Below are 20,758 nucleotides of genomic sequence, written 5' to 3'. Positions count from 1 at the left end.
CTAGTTCCACCATATGGTGGAACGAGCGCGGAACCCAGTTCCGCCTTACGGTGGAACGGGTGTGCCATACTTTCCACCTTACGGCCGACGTCGTTGCCACCACGGGCGGAACGAACAGTTCGTCCGTTCCGCCCGTGGTGGCAACGGTGTCGGAGTTCCGTTTAGGCAAAAAAAAAACGGGTTCCGCCTCCGAACCCGTGATTTCGGACATATTTTCTTTAAAAAAAACTTATCGGAAGATTCATTAAGCCTTTTCCCTTTCATTTCTTTGGCGGTATGTCGTTTTAGGTCGGGTTTTATGAAAAGCTTCAAAAGCTAGAGAGGATTTGAGAGTTTTTGGTTATTGGTTTGAAATTGTGAGGAGGGCATAAATGTCAAAAGAGTGCGGTGGAAAGTATAACTTTTGCGGTATATAGCAATACCCTTTTAAAATTCAAGGTTGTTCGGTTTTTCAAATTTTTGTGTGCACCCTTATGTATAATATGTGTACCTTTACTAGTGTCCGTACATATTTACAAAATATAGGTAAAAAAATTAAGGCATAACACTCATTTGGCTTCCAAATCAAAGTTTGAAAGTCAATTAGCACCTTAAACTATCAAGACAATCAATCAAGTCTTTGAATTAAGCAAAAATCATCAATTGAGTGTCTAGTCTATCTTAAAATCAGAAAGTGTGACTATTTGATATGAAATGTAATGATTTTTATGTTGGTTCAAAATGGTATGGGAGATAGAGTTTGAAACTGTTCAACCGAATGATTTTTGATGAGACATCAATTGATGGTTTTTGCTTAGGATTGCGACTCAATTGATAGTTTTTGCTTAATTCAATGATATGTTTGATGATTTCAATAGTTTAAGGTCACTTTGAAATTTTAGTTTGAAAAGTTAAATAGATATTATGCTAAAAGTTAATTATTTATTGTCTTTTAAAACTAATAAGATGATTGGCTTAATACATCATTTGCCTTCTAAACTTGTCTAAAAAGCTTGATTGCCTTATGAACTTTCAAAGTGTCTTGGTAACCCCCTTAACTTGCATAAAATGTTTAGATAGTCCTGTCAACTTGCGTAAAATGTAATTAATTAATCATTCGGTTGCAAAAAAAAAAGTAAGTTACATGCGGAATAGGTGTGTTGCACGCATCTTAGAAAAGTAAAACGGTCAAAGTCGGTGTATCCGGCTCTAATACTAGAGAAGATAAGTTTCATAGTTAAGCAAGTAAGAACTTCATTATCTGAATTATGTAATAACATTTTAAGGTGTATGCAATGCATCTTTCATATACAGTTTGTTTTTATTTTGTTTGCAACCGAGTGATTAATTAATTATATTTTACGTAAGTTGAGGGGACTACTATTTAAACATTTTATACAAATTGAGAGGGCTATTGAGACACTTTAAAAAATCAGACGGCCAATCAATCTTTTTGGACCGGGAAAAATGGTTTATTAAGCCAAGATGATTCTTAAGAAAAACTAATAAGATGATAAGTAAATAAATATTGTCAAAACACATTATTAAGCCTTGCAACTTTTAAGATTTTAGAAATTAAGCATCAAATTTTTACTTTGCACAAACAATTGATCAACGTACTTAGTTATTGGAACTGTTAATGCGAAATTCAGTGTGTCAAGACCCTGAATTTAATTCTTTAACATAGTGAAAGTTCAATAACTTGGGATAAATAATTTGGCAAAGCTCAATCGTTAAAACTTAATTATACATTTACACATCATTTAATTGTTCATTACATAAATATTAATATAGCCACGTCAGATGCTGACATAAGTCATGACGTATGTTCTTTTTTGGAATTTAACATGCATTGTAGGATAATAATACAAATAGCCGCATGTGAAAACTTTGACTTTATATATAAATAATGTTACCCATATATATTTCTTTTTTCTTTTAGAAAAAAATGTTACCTATATTTTTAGATAAGTAAATTTAATTATCAGTTTGCAAAATATATAAACTAAGGAAATACTACAAAATAATTACTCACTACTAGAATTACTTTGGAGCAAAAAAAAAAAAAAAAAAATCTATCAGTAACGTATTGCGTGGGATGGAGAAGGAGTTTGCGAGTTTGGCTTTGTCGAACGAGGAAGACGATACGTTCGATTTTACAGAGTCGATACAAGAGGCAATAACAAACGTGAATGACTTTTCCATGGTGGCAAGTTTCTTACTGATAGACCTATGAATTTCCTTGCTATGGAAACTAAAATGGTAGACCTTTGGAGACCTGGTCGTGGTGTTGCTATTTCTGAAGTCCAACAAAATCTTTTTATCTTCGAGTTCTTTCACACGGTCGACGGAGATAAGGTGCTAGCTGGCAGACCATGGTCTTTTGATAACAACATGTTTGTCCTTGTGGTTTGAAAACCAAGAGAGTTACCTGAACAAGTAGTTATGGATTCTGTAGATATTTGGGTACAGATGCACGACTTACAAATAGGATGTATGGCAGAAAGGATTGGAAAGCAGGTAGGCAACTTCATTGGCAAGTTTTTGGAATATGACATTAACGACAACTTTGGAGTGAGGAGATAGTTCATGAGAATACGTGTTTCCTTAGATACTCGCCTACCACTGAAACGATGCAAAAAGATCAAACATTCGGCAACAGAATGTTCCTTTATCCAGTTTAAATACGAGAGGCTATGTAACTTCTGTTATATTTGTGGTCACCTTCAACAAACAGATAGGTTTTATGAAAAGTTGTTTTGGTTACCAGCGGCTGAGATCAAGAGAGAGTGGGAAGAATGGCTTAGGGCTACTATGAGAAGAGGCAGTGACCTTCGCGCCTCTCGGTGGTTGCGGGAACCAAGTGGGAGTAGTAACTTGGGTGGCTACGAACAGCAGAATGACATCTTCTCATATTGAAGCCCATAAGGTGTCGTTTGAAAGCTAAGATCCTGAACTTTCAAATGACCTTGGAATCGAACCAAACTGCCTTCAAGTTGATGCCCGATTTCATCGTCGAAGTTGCTGGTAGGGATTGCTAAAAATCTGCACATATTTACGCATTTTTTTACTATTTCTTTCTCTTTTTCTTTCTTATATTCTTTTTTATCTTATTTTTCACTTTATTTTTATTTTTATTTTGTTGAAATATCAAATTAATTAAATGTATTTAACTATAGAATAAAATTATAACTTATGCTAAAACAAATATAAAAATTAAATTACCCCAATAGATTGATTGAAAAAATTATAAGATTTGGTTTTTTATTTTTTTTCCAAATCAGTTTTTGAAATTTCCTACTAATTCCTCGTGTAGAAATTGTTCTAAGAAGTTTTCTATTTATATTTATATTTTTATTTGTTTATGTTCTGAAATTTATTTAAAACATTAAATTAAAATTGCAGAATATAGATTTAAAAGAAAGAAAAAATACGTTCACGGAACAGCAGTCGTGGGACTGTTGTCCGTGGACAGCAGCCCCAGTTGCCGTCCTGGGACGTGAAATATCCAATTTTAGGTCTAAATTTGGATTAGCAGGACTGATTTTAATTTTTAAAAATTTCACGGGTATTTTTAATAAAATAAGGGCCCTAATACCGTTTAATTAATAAAACGTTTTTTTAGATCAATTTAGTTGGTATTAAAACGTTTTTGGATTGACATGCATATTTAATTTTTAATCGAACTGATAATTTGTATAAAATTAAATATGGTTAATTTGTGAAATTGATCTAATAGACTGTGATACCGGTTTAATTTGGGTAGACTAAATTTTAGATTTGTGATGATCTAAAATTTAGTGGGAGTAAAATTATAGTTTTACAACTAAGTGAATGTTAACCATTGGAACTTTATAGGCATTAGTCACACTTGGTAAAATTTGTGATTTCACCTAAGTAACTCGGCTTAACTTTAGTACTTAGATAATTTCAGAATGCCATGATCATGCATTATATTTGTATGTTTTACCGTGCACCAACTTGTATATAGAGTTCTATGGACTCTAAATAAAGACAGTATGTATTTTATTTAGTTTGGAAAATATGACATGTGTGCCATTGAATTAATTAATGTAATTTTTAGAATAGCTTCTATTTTAAAAAAATTGTAATTGATCGTGAAGAAGCTCATATGGTCCAAACCCATGGTGGGAGCCCAAGGAGTTCTGATGCGAGCCCGTGAAGATTAGATACGTCATCTAATTTTTCAATATGATGTATTAAAAGGCCCATAAAGTCTCTATGTTTATTTTGATATTACAATTGCTTAGTATAACATGATATATAAGTAGCATCGATCACTAGATCATCACCTGCGATTGTTAAATGTTAAAACCGTATCACTTAAACTGATCCGGGTAATGAAATATTGAGTCGCTTAAAAGTGCTTTCCAGATTCACACCTCTTCCTCTCATGTAGTGCTACATTATGCGATATGCCCTAGCTGAGTATATTGTAGTAATTAGTGGACCGTCAAGGGTTAGGATACTTCAGTATGGCTAATACGTATATGGTGGTTGGACTCAATGTGGGTACTTATAGCTCAGATCGGGTCCTAATCACAGATGGGCTAAGTGTCACAAAGCCCATCAAACCAAGAGTCTTCATGGAAGATTTGATAGTTTATCCTACCAAATTGTCAATGGTCGGTGGCGAGGCCTTAGTCCGTTCGATTGTTGATGGGTTGTAGATTTTGGTCAAGATAGCCAAACTTATCACTAATAATGAATTAAAATGGATTATTAATTTAATCTTTGGCTAAAGCCCTTTATTTTACCTCTAATTTAATTTTTCCATGTAGATAAAACTCCACATCAAGTTACACAAAAGAAAAACTAAATGGATATAACGCAACAACTCACTCAGACCACTGGATGTTTCTACATCCTGGGTTTCAGACACTAGATGTGGTACTCACATTTGTTCAAATATGTAGGGACAAGAAATAAGAGGTTGTTGGGATTTGGTGAAGTGGATCTTCGAGTCGACAATGGTGCTCATGTAGAGGCCTCGGAGGTCGGAGATTGTTCTTTAAAGATGCCTAGTGGATTCGTTTTAGAATTTAGAGATTCCTATTTTGTACATGTAATGCACATGAATATTATTTCAGTTTCTACGTTGGATATTTCTGGATTTATATTTAATATTGGACATGGTAGAATCTCTACTCAATGTGGCAATATTGTTTATGGAACTGCATTTCTTGAAAATGGTTTATATATATATATATATATATCCTTGATCTAAAACGCAGTAATTCAATTTATAACATAAATGCTAAAAGGATTGAAACTAACGAATTAACCCCTACTTATATCTGGCACTATCGTATTGGCCACATAAATAAGAAACGCATAACTAGGCTTCACTTTAGTGGAGTGCCAGGGTCATTTGACATTCAGTCTTATGACATGTGTGAATCTTGTTTAGAATGAAGATGACAAATGCGCCTTTCACCAAAACTGGTACGAGGGCTATTGTGAGTGGCCGTGGAACCCAATTATCCTTTTAGCTCGGCAAAAGGGATTCTATTTTCACATAACACTGTCACTTAACGTTTTTAAGGACGACACTTAGCGTGTCCTTTCCGGTGTATGCATTATTTAACCCTTTATCATGTTTTTTAGGCTAAGTTATTTATGTCAAAGTCACCACCCGGGATTAATATCTGGGAACATATAAATTAAATGACATACGGGCTCACAACATGTCATCTCTTCACAGTTAGGTTCGTGAATTAAACGATTAAAGGGTTAGATTAATAAATACATAGATGTGACATCTGTTAGAATATCACTTATAATCTAATTTGTTTTCAGTTTATAATTTCATTCATCACACGAAAATCGATAAATAAATACTGAATAATAAATTACATTTCAAAATGGCACAAATAGCCTACACAACTGATTTGGTCCTATGATATAAATCTATTAAACCTGCAAAACAGATAAATGTTAGCTGCGGGAAATTGGGACCCGTCTTTTGGATTTAACTATAATGCTAGACTCGATCAATTAGGACTCAATCAGATTCTATTGTCTAATCACATTAACATGCATTTAAACTCGTGAACTAAATCTATCTATTCTAACCTATTTAATATTTATTCCACAAATACCTCTAAATCCGTAATTAATCATATTCTATATGTTTAAGCTTTTATTAGCCTATTTGTGCCTAATTAAATATAAATTTACAGAAATTAAAAATTACAAATTAGTCCTCAAACTTATTAAAAATTACATATTAATCCCTAAATTTACTAAAAATTACAAATTAGACCCCGCCTAAATAGAAGTTATGGATCAAAATCAAATTGCACAATTAAAGGAAGGCTTTTAAACCTTTTAGGATATTACCTTTGGTGCTATAAACTGGATTTGTGTAGAGCTAAACTCACAAACGCAAACGAACAGGACGACAATCGAAACCCAAGAATAAAATCCCAAACCGGTGGAATTGGACTCAAACTGATTGAATTGAAATTAATTGACTTATTTGATCTCTTTCCTTGCTTCAAAGAAAAATTAGGATGTTGAATTTGGTGATTACCTAAAGGATCAGTGAGAGGAATTGAGGATTTCACTCATTTTCACCGACTTTCACTAACTTTCTAGAGTTTCTCTCTCTAGAAACCTCTCTCTAAACTCTCAATTTCGATCTTAAATGATGGTTTAAGATGATTTATGATGATTTGGATTGATTTGTATGTGTTTTGTGTACTTTGGATTGAAGAAGATGAAGTAGAAGGTTAGTTCTTGCTTTCTCACTCCTCTTTCTCTCACTAGTTCTCTAACCTCCTTTTTTTCTCAAAAAATGATCCTCTTTTCCTAAAATTTCAGTTTCCAGTCCCTCCAATTCAAGTCTGAATGTATGGGAAGTTATTGGGCATCAATGGGGCAGTTTACATCAGTTTTTTAAAAATTGTCGTAACTTCCCGACAGTAGTTGATCAGCTGGGGGGGTAGCCGATCGGCCTGGTTAGGGGAATATTTTCCCTTAAACTAGCCCAGATCATTCCGGTTTCCAAAAACAACATTCTCGACCTTCGATTTCAATGATTCTTATACTATTGGATTCGTCTCGATGATACATACATTTCATATTTTAAGGTCCAAGGCTAAAAATGACTCGATTAAAAGATATGGCTCTAAGACCGTTCGGAGCTTCCGTTCGGAAAACTTCGAATGTTTATAACTTCTTCGTTTGACCTCCGAATTGAGCCAGAAAAAGTGCATTAGACTCAGAATGGAAAATCTGTGACTTTAAGCTCTAATATTGAGAGAAATGAGTTTGGGTTTCGCTCTTTGATCCTGTTCGGAGCGATGTGGGCCCACCTTTAATATACTAAGCACAAGCAACCTAATTTCATCATTAGGGTCGGAAAAGTCTGTGCTTATAGGATACCTCCCGATTAATCAATTTTTAAATCCAAGATATCGACCTTAATCTTAATTAGTGCTAAAACTCTTAATCGAAAAGAGCATGGTTAGAAGGAATAGAGAAGTAAACCTGAGTGGTCGACTATCCTCCTAGTGTAAACTTGATCCGCCTATGATTAGGGTAGTATAAATTCACCTCTTTTCCTAATGACTCATTATTTCTCAATCGACATTTCCGAAGAAAAAAGTGTATTTTGCCTCCTTGATTGAGAATAATAGTGAGGATAGATATGTTTTTCTGCCTCATACAAGTAAGATTCCTTGTCTGGGGAAAAGGATTAATCTTATCACAGAATATTTAAATGATTTAAAAATGAATTGAGTTTAGATTGGACTAGTTTAGGGGCAAATCTGCCCATAACCAGGTGGTAGCCGATCGGATACTATCGGGAAGTTGCAACAGTTTTTTAGAAACTAATGTAAACTTCCCTATTGATGTCCAATAACTTCCCATACACTCAAATTCAGATTGAAGGGGATGGAAATTGACCCGTGTCTGGATGGACCTTGTTGTTGAACTCTGATATGATATCAACGACCGTGTCTGGACGAACCTTGTTGTTGAACTCTAATATGATGTCAATGGCCCGTGTCTGGATGGACCTTGTTGTCCAACTCTAATATAATATCAATGACCCATGTCTAGACAGACCTTGTTGTCGAACTCTGATATGATGTCAACGACCCGTGTCTGGATGGACCTTGTTGTTTAATCATGATGTTATGTTTAATGACCCGTGTCTAGACGGACCTTGTTGTGCTATAATCAAATGACTTGTGTCTGGATGGACTTTGTTGTATAACTTTGATGATGATGTCGACTACCCGTGTCTGGATGTCAACTATCCATATCTGGACGGACCTCGTTGTATAACTTTGATGATGATGTCAACTACCCATGTCTAGACAGACCTCATTGTATAACTATGATGATGATGTCAACTATCTGTGTCTAGATGGGCCTTGTTGTTGAATTTTGATGTTGTAATCAACGACCCATGTCTGGACGAACTTCGTTATTTGAACTTTGTTTATGTTTGAACCGGAAGAACTTTATCTTTGGTAAACTTGTTTAAATATGTGTGATGCATGTATGCATGTACGAATGCATAAAATTTATGACATTTGATATATATTGTCTTTTGGGCACTTTGGCCGATTCCTAGAAAGATATAAGGAGAAATAGGCTGATCTAGAGGTGGTCCAGGCTCAAAATCATAGGTTGTAGTGCTTGATTAGTGAAGACACATCCAAATCTATCGTGGCTGGTCATTACTCAAACTCCGAGTGCACGGACGAAAGTGATGATACTAATACTGATGATAAAGATGACGGGAGCTCCTAGCATTTGATATGATTTGACTGTGATGATGATCACCACTAACGTATTTTGACTCTAATGACGATAAGAGGGACTAGAGCTCCTGCCGCTGGGGCGTTTTGATCTCCCAAGGATAAGATTTCTTGTCGCTGGGGTGCTTTGGTTCTGATGACGATAAGAGAGATTAGAGCTCCTGACGGTAGGGCACTTTGATTCTGACCTTCTTATTCATTTTTTTTTTGCTCTTCATTTTACCTAGACTCCCCTTTGTGGGTTTTCAGTCTAGCGAGTTGCTCGATTTTTGCTTAAGCCGCCCTTGCAGGTTTTCAACTTAACAAGCATTTGTCTTTTTATTCTTATTCGTTTCATTTTTTCCTTTTAGATATGACTTCATGAGAGGTTCCTAGAATGAATTCAACCTACTAGCTTCGTACTTAGGTGTTATTGAGTGAGCATTGGATTGCCGTCAAGAACATTCTTAAGTACTTGAGAAGAACTAAAGATATGTTCCTAGTGTACGGAGAAGGTGATCTGAAAATAGAAGGATTTTCAGACGCAAGTCATCTCACAGATGAGAATGATTATAAATCCCAATCAGGATACTTGTTTATCTTGAATGGGGGCGCGGTCAGTTGGAAGAGTTCCAAGCAGGGAAGCATAGCTTTCTCTACGACCGAGTCAGAGTATATCGCAGCTGCGGAAGCAGCAAAGGAAGCAGTTTGGATTAGAAAGTTCATTACAGAACTAGGTGTGGTGCCTGACATTGTCAATCCCATTACACTGTACTGTGATAACAATGGAGCCATTGCGCAAGCAAATGAACCACGGTCTCATAATGCATCCAAGCATTACCTTAAGCGATACCACATCATTAGATAGATTGTGGCTAGAGGAGATGTGAGAATATAAAGAGTACCTACAGAGGACAACGTTGCAGATCCGTTGACAAAGCCTTTAACCCAGAGAATACATTATCGTCATTTAATTTCTACTGGGATAAGTTTTAGAAACAATTGGTTTTAGTCCAAGTGGGAGTATGTTGGGGTTTAGTGTCCTATAGACAATTGTTCTAGGATACAAACTTAATGTAAATGAATTGTTCTTTATATCATTTGTTTAATGAGATATATGTTTTATAACTATATAAAGGCAATCCCTTTTAAGCACTAAATAAAGTCTAATAAAAGGAAATCCGTAAGTTTATTTAAAGTGATTATAAAGTGTTCATACAAGCATGAAGTGAGACAAAACTTTATAGTAAACTAATAAACTTAAAACCACCCCAAGTCAAGTGATATGTTTGGGATTGACATATCACTGTTGAGACTTGTATGTAACAATGTCTTCTGTCCGACAGAAAGCTGATCTCACAAGCTTCATATATACAGATATCTGGACAGTTACATAGATCCGATGAAACGTTGTTCATTAGGATTGGGGATCCGATTTGAGATAACAGGATGGGTAGATTCATCCTTGTCACCTGTTCATCTCATTGGTATTAATAGGTATAACTAATCCTCAGACTCAAAGGAATATTAATTGGTATTCTAGATTACGGAATGTGATGCTTTGACTCTGGTGTAACACGATCCTTAACAGAGATGACTCTGGGGTGTGAACAGTAGACGTTGGGTATCACAGGAAGTAATTGCGGAGTCGTTATATATTGGATTGAGCATTTATCACTCCCGATAAATGGGAGATACATCCATGGATCGCTTGTGGAAGACTCGACTCTAAATCCTTGCAAGGTGATAGCTTAAGAGTAAGAAATACAGATTTCACTTAACCTATCTTTTTGAGTTGACTCGGCTTGTACAAGTAAAACGAACGTCTCGCTATATGTGACTTGACATCACCCATAGTCATAAGATTCAGTTCAAGGATGTAGTTGATAAAGGATCGAATTATACTGTAACTAATACGGAAAGGTTAACGACAGAATCAACCTGTCTTCTTATAGCTCTGGGGGAATGATTACGGACTTGCTAATCACATACTCTGTACATCATTCCGTTATGCAAAGATTAAATATAATTCTTTGAAAATTAATTTAATAACGTTGCATACGGCTAGAAGCAATAAGAACCTAATGGATCACACATAAGACTTGGAACCTAAAAGAGAGATAGATGTTAATTAATTGATAGAAGCCCAATTGAGCCCAATAAGGCCCATGGACATAAGGGGGTCGAAATTCATGTAGTGATATACATGAATAATTAATTTGATTTTGTTAATCCTAATTAGATTAGGAATATGAATTAAATTAATTAAGAGATAATTAAGTTAGGAGTTTTAATTAGATTGATATACTCCTATTATTATCCAATAAGGTTATTATTATTATCCTTAATATATTAGATATATAGTGAGATAATAATTAGGAATTCTATTCCGAATGGAATTCCTATTCAGTAACCTAATTCTATCTAACTAGGGATTAGATACAAGAGATTATAAATACCCCTTCCCTTGAGATTTTCGAAATCCAAGCAAGTCATACCCTACTTGTGATTTTCGAAATTCACCTAGTCCAAGAGAGAGAAAATTCGACACCCCTAGTTCGAGGACGAGATTTCTCTACGGCTTCGTTTGATCAATTAATTTTCATCTATTTCTTTTATCCTTGATCTTGTGTTGATTAGTTAGAGGCAATTTACTTTGGTTGCTATTCAACGGTTGATACTAAATTAATCTTCCCGTGTTTTATTTCGTGTTTGGGAACTCGAAGAAGAAAAACAAACAAAAGGGAGAAATTCGTTTTACTACTCCTACATCAGGTCAGTTCACGATTTCGCGGATTCCCGGAGATTGAACCGTCGCGATTTTTGGACAGGAGCTTCTAGACATATTCTTCCACGTTTCCGTCGAAGGGATTGTCGTTCGGAGGTTTGTAAGGTCTATTTCGGATAGAGGCAGATTGTAGACAGTTTCTATCTCTTTTTAAGTTGTGGGCACTTCGTTTGCAACGGTAGATAGAACTTCTAAAAGGTATTTCTTCTTATCCTTCTTTATATGAAATAACAGTTAACTGATCTTGTGGTTAAATGGAAATAGGTTAAAAAATTTATATTTCCGCTGCTATACCTTAGCCTATTTTTCCAACAGTGGTATCAGAGCCATCGTTAAATCCGTTATTTCATATATGAAAATTTAGAAGTTTTTCAATAGGATTGAATAAATATTTATAGTTAGGATTAATTAACAAATTGTTTTGATTAATTGATTCTAAAGATAAATAAGTTTTAATTAATTGTTAATTAAAATAGATTATGCGTATGTTCCTAATTATTTTGGTTGATAATCATTATAACGAAATCTATTAGTTTTATAGTTAGATTGATAAAATCAGTTTTATTAATTCTAAAGATAAAACGGAAATCTATAGTAGTTTTTCCTATTTTCTGAAAATCGTTTTAAAACCGTTTTAGAACTGATATATATATATTTAAAATCGTTTTTATATTTAAATATATATGTTTCAGAAATTGATAGTTTTCTGTTTTGATTATCGAATGAAAATTTGTTTAAAAGTTTGTTTTACCAATTTGTAAATCAAAATGTTAAATGAATTAAAATCAAAATAATTGGGACGTGCATAATTAAAGTTTTGTATAGTTATATTAATCTAAAGATTAATATAAAAGATACGAAACTATTAGAAGTAAAATTGGATGAAAGTTAATTGATAAGTTAATGTGATTAACATAAATATTACATAAGATAGTTATGTAATCAACCAATTAAATTTATTTAATTAAGTCTATGCATGTTTGGAGTTATGGACATATTTGGACCCTCTTTAGTCTTTTGGTATTTTTGAAATAGGGCATGCGAGTCCTGCCTTTCTACTATCTATTGTAATTTCTCCTCTCATCTGATTCCCTTCAATTCAATTGAAGTTTTCTTTAATAGTATAGAAATTAATATGTAATTTCAAGGCGCCATGGAGAAGACGGAGGACCTAAAGAGAAATATGTAATAGTTAGTATTTCCTTAGGTTTGCCCTTTTATCCCGTCTCTGGCTCGACGGAATAATTTAGATGATATGTCCATAACGCCAATGTATGTGAATGATGTATGCTAAAGCAAATCGAGACTAAGTTAGATTATGAAACCTAAAATAAAATCCCTCATTAAAAGTTAAGTAAATAAACAAGTTATTAAAATCGGTTGCCCCTCCCTAATATTATAATTCAACCGGCAGTGCTGAGGGCCTTTGGGTTGTTGAGTAAACTCAAGCTCGGGGTCCTTTCGGTAACACCTGAATTATCGAAAATCATTTTTCATGAATATGGGGTAATACTTAAATTAGATTATGATAATTGGATGAGTAAACTCATGTTGTCATAAACTAGGGGTGGGCACGGTTCGGTTAACCGGTCCAATAAGGAAAATAATTAACCGAACCGTTACCTTCGGTTTTTTAATCCTATAAACCAAAACCGGTCCAGATAAATCGGTTAACCGAACAACCAGTTAACCATTAATGTCGGTTAGGTTTTTCGGTTAACGGTTTTTAACCAATTCATACTGATTAACCAAAAATCAACGGTTAACCATAATTTTTATCCAAACCTAAATTTTTAAACAATATTAAAAAAATCCACATTAAGAATAATTCAAACGAAACGAATTCATATAAAAGTTCAGAATTCAAACATAAACAACGAACTAAAAACCAATCAATCAAGTTTACATTTAAAACATAAAGAAACGTAAATAATATTTCGTCAAAGTACTTAATACAATATTAATTCATCAAATCTTTTCAATCCCTATTCATCACATCTTCTCGATCATCAATCATCAATTGTCTCCCGTGCTAGAGATCTGAAATTAAGACAAAGCAGAATAGGACCACTAAGTGAAAACTGCGCCGTTTCATCCAACAACTGTGAAAAGCTAAGGAAAAACAGAAAAAAAGAGAAGAATTATAATAAACTAATTCTATTATAAGCAAAGAGAATCTGATCCTCTAAATGAAAACTGCGCCGTTTCATCCGACAACTGTGAAAAGCTAAGGAAAAACAGAAAAAAAGAGAAGAATTATAATAAACTAATTCTATTATAATCATATCCATTACTGCTCCTCCAACCATAACTAAACAAACTAATTCCTTTTAATATTCAACATTTCTCTATAATTAATTCAATTCCTAATCTGGGTTTGAATTTTTATGCTATTTTGATAAGATCCCAAGATTAATTAATCAACACCCCAAAAAAAGAAAACTCATTTGACTCATGACTAGTTATGTTTTGGTATTGATAGCAATAAGACAATGTAATAGTTAATTAACTTATTTGTGATCAAGAGTTGGCAGAATATTTTATGAATATTGCCAATTATGAACACAACTGAGGAAAAACAAATCACCAGCACTAACATCTGAAGATTTTCTTCTTTCCATTACATCAATACATGAGACAGACAAAATGTATGTAAATCTATATCTACATAAGTTAACATTGTATGGACTATCCCCCAACAAGCACTTATGCTTCAACTCTCACCACATAAGCCACATAAGCCACTCTGGGTTTGAATTGCTATTATGAGATTTAATGCAATGGCTTGGCCTGATGCTAAAAACAATAAAAACAGAACAAATATACACATTAAATGGCATTTAACACTAAAAACAATAAGACCAACAATTCTATGTTGTTTTTCTTGTTTCATCCTTTCTAATGGTGAAAAGAAAACTTTAACTAATTAATTAAAAAACAGATACGGATCTACACCTTTGAAACAGGAGCAAAAATAAGAGGGATAGTAGGTGCTTGCCCCTGATCATAGTTTTCAAACTAAAAATCTGAAACTTCCTTCAAAGGTTCCTTAAACAAGCAAACAAACAAATAGCAAAATGAGATATGTAGCAGAAATACCTTAATCAATCACCAACAGTGACAGATCGGAACGACTATGCGAGATCGAAAGAGAGACGGCGGCGGTGTGAGAGAGAAGGAGAGGAAGAGATACGACGGGATTGGAAGAGGCGGTCGGTGTGAGAGAGGAGAGGAAGAGAGGCGGTCGGCGGCAGCTGTTCTTGCTAAATCGGCGGTCGGCGACAGCTGTTAAGGAAAGAAACGAAGAAACGATAGTGCTGCTGGGTGAGAGTGAGAGAGGAGAAGAAAATAGGGTTTCACATTCACCCACTGGTTTTTGCTTTTGTTTTTTAATTTTATATATTAATAATATATAATATATCTGCTCAAAAAAAATAATATATTATGTTATAACTTATATATAATATATATAGATAACACTAGAGAATTTTAGCTTCGGGGTAGGCACTGCTGCTTCTTTCTCAAAAACCAAAAAAAATATAATATATATTGATAATATAGGTTATATATTACTAATATATATATTTTTTTAATTTATATTTATTAAACGGTTCGGTTAACCGTTAACCGCGGTTTTTCCCAACCGAAACCGAAACCGAAACCGGTAACCACTTATTTTTTTAACCATTAAGAAAACCGCCGGTTCGGTTAACCGTTTTTTTCGGTTCGGATTACTGGTTTCCGGTTCGGTTACCGGTTTGATCGGTTTTTTTGCCCACCCCTATCATAAACTAATGGGCAAGACGGTTGGGATTAATATGAATAGCATATTAGTTACTAATGTGGTTAGTAACCCAATAACCTAGGAATCACATTAAAGATGTGATTGATTACATGAATCTACCTAATGAATGAGACTAGCTTGTTGAGTAAACTCAAGGCGAAATCTCAGGAGTTAGGATCCTAGCTCACTAAAGGATTTGTGAAATTCTTCGAATTAATATGGAGGGCTATTAATTTGGCAAAATAGTGGGAGCAATTTAAAATAAACTAAAAGGCCTATAATTTTAGATTGATATACTTTAAGCAAATGAATGACATACGTTTACTCTTTCTCACTCTCAGGTTTAAATTAAACCCACTCTTATAATCATGACTAAAACCAATCTGCAAAACATTCTTACCGATAACAAATTGAATGGTTCAAACTTCACCGACTGGTTTCGTAACCTCAAAATTGTTTTGAAGTTCGATAAAATAGGGTATGTACTTGATACATCGATACCCCCTCTCCCTGCTGATGATGCTCCCATTGAGGAAATTGATGCTTACCAGAAGCATAAGGCTGATGATGATCATGCCGGATGCATCATACTTGCATCGATGACACCGAAATTACAAAGGCAACATGAGGAAATGGATGCCTATTCCATCATCATGCACCTAAAAGAATTGTTTGGGAAACAAACCAGGTGCGAACGCTACGAGATATCCAAGTTGCTATATCGTAGTAGGATGCAAGAGGGCACATCTGTCATGACACATTGTGTCAAGATGATTGGCTACATTACCATTCTTTCTAGTATTGGATTTGCGATGGATAACGAATTAAGTATAGACTTAATTCTTCAATCCCTCCTAGAAAGTTATTCACAGTTCATTATGAACTATCAGATGAATGACTTGCAAACCTCTCTTGAAGAGCTTGCAAACATGCTCAAGTCAGTTGAGCCCAATATGAGAAAGGACAAAGCCATACCGGCTCTTGTCATTGAGGGATCAAAGAAAAGGAAAGGGAATTATCCCAATCCTAAATATCCCAAGAAAGGTAAGAAAGTCGTGCCCTACAAAGCTAAGGGAAAGGAAGTGAAGAAGCCCAAAGGAGAGTGCCACTTCTGTGGTAAAGACGGGCATTGGAAAAGAAACTGTTGGTGTACCTAGCCTTCCTCAAAAGGGGAAGAACCTGTGACTTCAACATCTGGTATGTTTTATATTGAAATTTCATAGTCTGAATCTTTTGGTACTTGATACCGGATGCAGCCTGAGGATATTCCAGGAATATCTAGAAATATTATTTCTATTAGCCGCCTTGTTGACGACGGCTTTTCATATTTCAAATAAAAGACAAGAGTTGCAATTTTATAAAGATTCGATCTTTTATTTTTCAGGAATTTCACAAAATGGGATTTATGTGTTAGATAACAAAATTCCTGCTTTTGCAATTGATACCAAAAGACATAAGCTAGATAATTCAACTTACTTGTGGCATTATCGTTTAGGCCACATAAACAAGAGACGCATGCTAAAGCTACATTCAAATGGGCTTATAGATCCAATCGATCCCGAATCATTGGAAACATGCGAATCATGTTTAAAAGGTAAAATGACAAAGACACCCTTTAGCAATAAAGGTGAGCGTGTATCGGACACTCTAGGACTCATTCATTCAGATGTATGTGGTCCTATGTCAGTCCAAGCAAGAGGAGGATTCAGATTCTTCATATGGTTACATCTACTTGATGAAGCACAAGTCAGAAGCTTTTGAGAAATTCAAATGCTTCAAGAATGAAGTAGAAAATCAATTAAGAAAGAAAATAAAGCCACTTCGATCTGATCGAGGTGGCGAATATCTTTCAGATGATTTTCTGAATTATCTAACTGAATGTGGGATATGCTCATAATGGACACCTCCCTATACACCACAACACAATGGTGTGTTCGAGAGGAGAAACCGTACCCTATTAGATATGGTACGATCCATGATGAGCATGGCCTTACTTCCAAAGACGTTCTGGGGCTATGCCTTAGAAACTGCCCTCTTCACCCTAAATCGAGTACCAACTAAATCCGCTAGTTCCACACCATATGAATTGTTCGTTGGTAGGAAACCCGTGTTTTCATTTATGAGAATATGGGGTTATTCAGCCTTTGTCAAACGCATTGCGTCCGACAAACTAGATTCAAAATCTGATAAATGTTTCTTCATTGGATACCCTAAGGAAACTATGGGATATTACTTTTATCATCCAGATGATCAGAAAGTAATCGTATCCAAGCACGCAACCTTCTTAGAGAAAGAGTTTCTCGAAGAAACACAAAAGGGAAGCATGATTGAACTTGACGAAGTTCAAGAAGAAGAAACACCAACTAAAACAACAGAGGCGGTTGAGGTACCCGAAGGAGTCCCATTAGATGAGACTCCAGTGCCACCTATTCGTAGATCACAAAGAGTTCGTGAACTCCCAGTTAGATATGGTTTTCTAGTGGGAGATGATAATGAGGTTCCCGTGTTAGACGACGAACCCGAAAACTACGAAGAGGCTCTTACTAGTCCAGATTCTAAAGCATGGCTTGAGGCCATGGATTCTGAAATGGATTCCATGTATACTAACCAAATGTGGACTTTGGTTGATCCACCCGAAGGGATAATACCCATTGGGTGCAGGTGGATCTTCAAAAAGAAGACAGACATGGATGGAAAGGTTAGCACCTACAAAGCTAGGTTAATAGCGAAAGGATATCGTCAGAAGCAAGGAATTGATTATGACGAAACTTTCTCTCATGTGGCTATGTCCAAATCAATCAGAATCATGCTTGCAATTGCCGCTCACTACGATTATGAGATTTGGCAAATGGATGTGAAAACAGCTTTCCTAAACGGAAACCTGCTTGAGGATGTATATATGATGCAGCCTGAAGGTTTCATATCGAAGGATGCAAATAAAGTTTGCAAACTTCAGAGATCCATTTATGGACTCAAGCAAGCATCTAGAAGCTGGAATAAGCGTTTTGACGAAACCATAAAACAATTTGGTTTTGAACAAAATTGCGAAGAAGCTTGCATTTACAAGAAAGCAAGTGGGAGCTCTATAGCATTTCTCATACTATATGTGGACGATATATTATTAATGGGAAATGACGTTGCTCTCTTACAGTCAGTGAAAGTATGGTTATCTGGTAACTTTTCAATGAAAGACCTTGGTGAAGCAGCTTATATACTTGGTATAAAGATCTATAAAGATAGATCGAGAAGACTGCTTGGTCTTTCACAGGCTACATACATTGAAAAGGTGCTAAATCGGTTTAGCATGCTTGAATCGAAACGAGGTAACTTACCCATCTTACATGGAGTAAAGTTAAACAATCATCAATGTCCTAAAACCGATGATGATAAACGACGCATGGCTGTAGTCCCGTACGCCAAAGCAATCGGTTCGATTATGTATGCTATGCTATGCACTAGACCTGACGTAGCGTTCGCGTTATCTGTAATGAGTCGTTACCAAGGGAATCCGGAAGACGAGCATTGGATTGCCGTCAAGAACATTTTTAAGTACTTGAGAAGAACTAAAGATATGTTCCTAGTGTACGGAGAAGGTGATCTGAAAATAGAAGGATTTTCAGACGCAAGTCATCTCACAGATGAGAATGATTATAAATCCCAATCAGGATACTTGTTTATCTTGAATGGGGGCGCAGTCAGTTGGAAGAGTTCCAAGCAGGGAAGCATAGCTTTCTCTACGACCGAGTCAGAGTATATCGCAGCTGCGGAAGCAGCAAAGGAAGCGGTTTGGATTAGAAAGTTCATTACAGAACTAGGTGTGGTGCCTGACATTGTCAATCCCATTACACTGTACTGTGATAACAATGGAGCCATTTCGCAAGCAAAGGAACCACGGTCTCATAATGCATCCAAGCATTACCTTAAGCGATACCACATCATTAGATAGATTGTGGCTAGAGGAGATGTGAGAATAGAAAGAGTACCTACAGAGGACAACGTTGCAGATCCGTTGACAAAGCCTTTAACCCAGAGAATACATTATCGTCATTTAATTTCTACTGGGATAAGTTTTAGAAACAATTGGTTTTAGTCCAAGTGGGAGTATGTTAGATATCGAAGGTCACTGAGCTTGACCTCTTCAATCTCGTCACACCGCCTGCTGAGTGCTTTTATTTTCTTATTACACTTTTTAGTCAGTGTATATAAGTCACTCAGGGCATTAATCATTTCATTTCTAAGCAAGTGTAAGGATGTTACCTCATTTGAGTATTCCTCCTATTCAGATTCTTCAGAGAGGTCAGCTTGCTCAGATCGAGTGTGGTCAGCAGCATCATCGGCCATGAAGCATATGTTTGCTGACTCGGTGGCATCAGCTTCAGATGATGTTGAGTCGTCGTTGTCACTCCATGTGGCCACCATAGCTTCCCTTCTTGTCTTTCTTTAGATTAGGGCAGCTTGACTTGATGTGCCCAGTTTGATGACACTCAAAACACGTGACAGGCTTGGAACTGTCCTTTTTGTATTTGTCACTGGACTCAGCTTTGTACCTATCACTTCTTCTGAATGGCCTCTTGCTATTCTTTTCATTCTTTCTGAATAGCTTCTTCATCTTCCTCGTGAACATGGCCATTTCCTCATCATCTGATGAGTCAGCTTCAGTTGAGTCAGCTTTCATGACAAGTGATTTTTGTTTCTTGTCTTCTGACTTTTCTTTTACTTCAAAATTTTTCATAGAGATCTCATGAGTCAGCAGAGATCCGATCAGCTCATCGTATTTATATGTGGTCAAATCTTGAGCTTCCTCTACGACAGTTTTCTTAGCTTGCCAGCTCTTAGGTAAGCTTCTCATAATTTTCTTCACCTGCTCTTCTTCAGTGAAGTTCTTACCGAGCCTCTTTAGCTCATTTATGATGTTGGTGAATCTGGCGTTCATTCCTGAGATGTCCTCATCATCGTTCATCTCGAACAGCTCGTATAATCTCATATCTTGGTTCACCTTTGACTCATTGACCTTGCTTGTACCTTCGTAGGTTACTTCAAGCTTTTTCCAAATCTCCTGTGCTGACTCGCAACCTGAAATCTTATTGTATTTTGCAGCATCTGACGCACAGTGAAGCATACTGATTGCCGAAGCATTGTTTTGTAATTTTTTAAGGTCATCTTCTGACCACTCAGTTTCACTCTTAACAATTTTCTCATTGTCAACAGTTTTATATGGCACATATGGGCCTTGAACTATTGCAAGCCATGCACTCATGTTTGTGGCTTGAATGAAGTTCTTCATCCTATTCTTCCAGAATGTATAATTAGATCCAAAGAATAGGGGAGGCCGACAAATTGATAACCCTCAGGGAGTATCTGTGTTGTTTGGTTCCCTGGAAGGAAACAAGTGCTGTTCTCAGCCATTTATCGGGATCAGCTCAAGATAGT

General features: G+C 35.7%; 1 long non-coding RNA gene across 1 annotated transcript; it reads right to left on the bottom strand.

Moving 5' to 3' along the window:
* Window positions 1-13,369: 13,369 nt before the first annotated feature.
* Window positions 13,370-15,031, bottom strand: LOC136208970 (uncharacterized). The gene is made up of 2 exons (XR_010677341.1): window positions 14,644-15,031; window positions 13,370-13,584 (listed from the first exon to the last, which is right to left on the bottom strand). It is a non-coding gene; the product is annotated as an uncharacterized lncRNA (long non-coding RNA).
* Window positions 15,032-20,758: the final 5,727 nt, after the last annotated feature.

The sequence above is a fragment of the Euphorbia lathyris genome, chromosome 1 (genome assembly GCF_963576675.1).
Source record: "Euphorbia lathyris chromosome 1, ddEupLath1.1, whole genome shotgun sequence".
NCBI classification, from domain to species: Eukaryota; Viridiplantae; Streptophyta; class Magnoliopsida; order Malpighiales; family Euphorbiaceae; genus Euphorbia; species Euphorbia lathyris.
The sequence above is the reverse complement of the archived record's forward strand: the minus strand, read 5'-3'. Positions and strand labels throughout refer to the sequence as shown.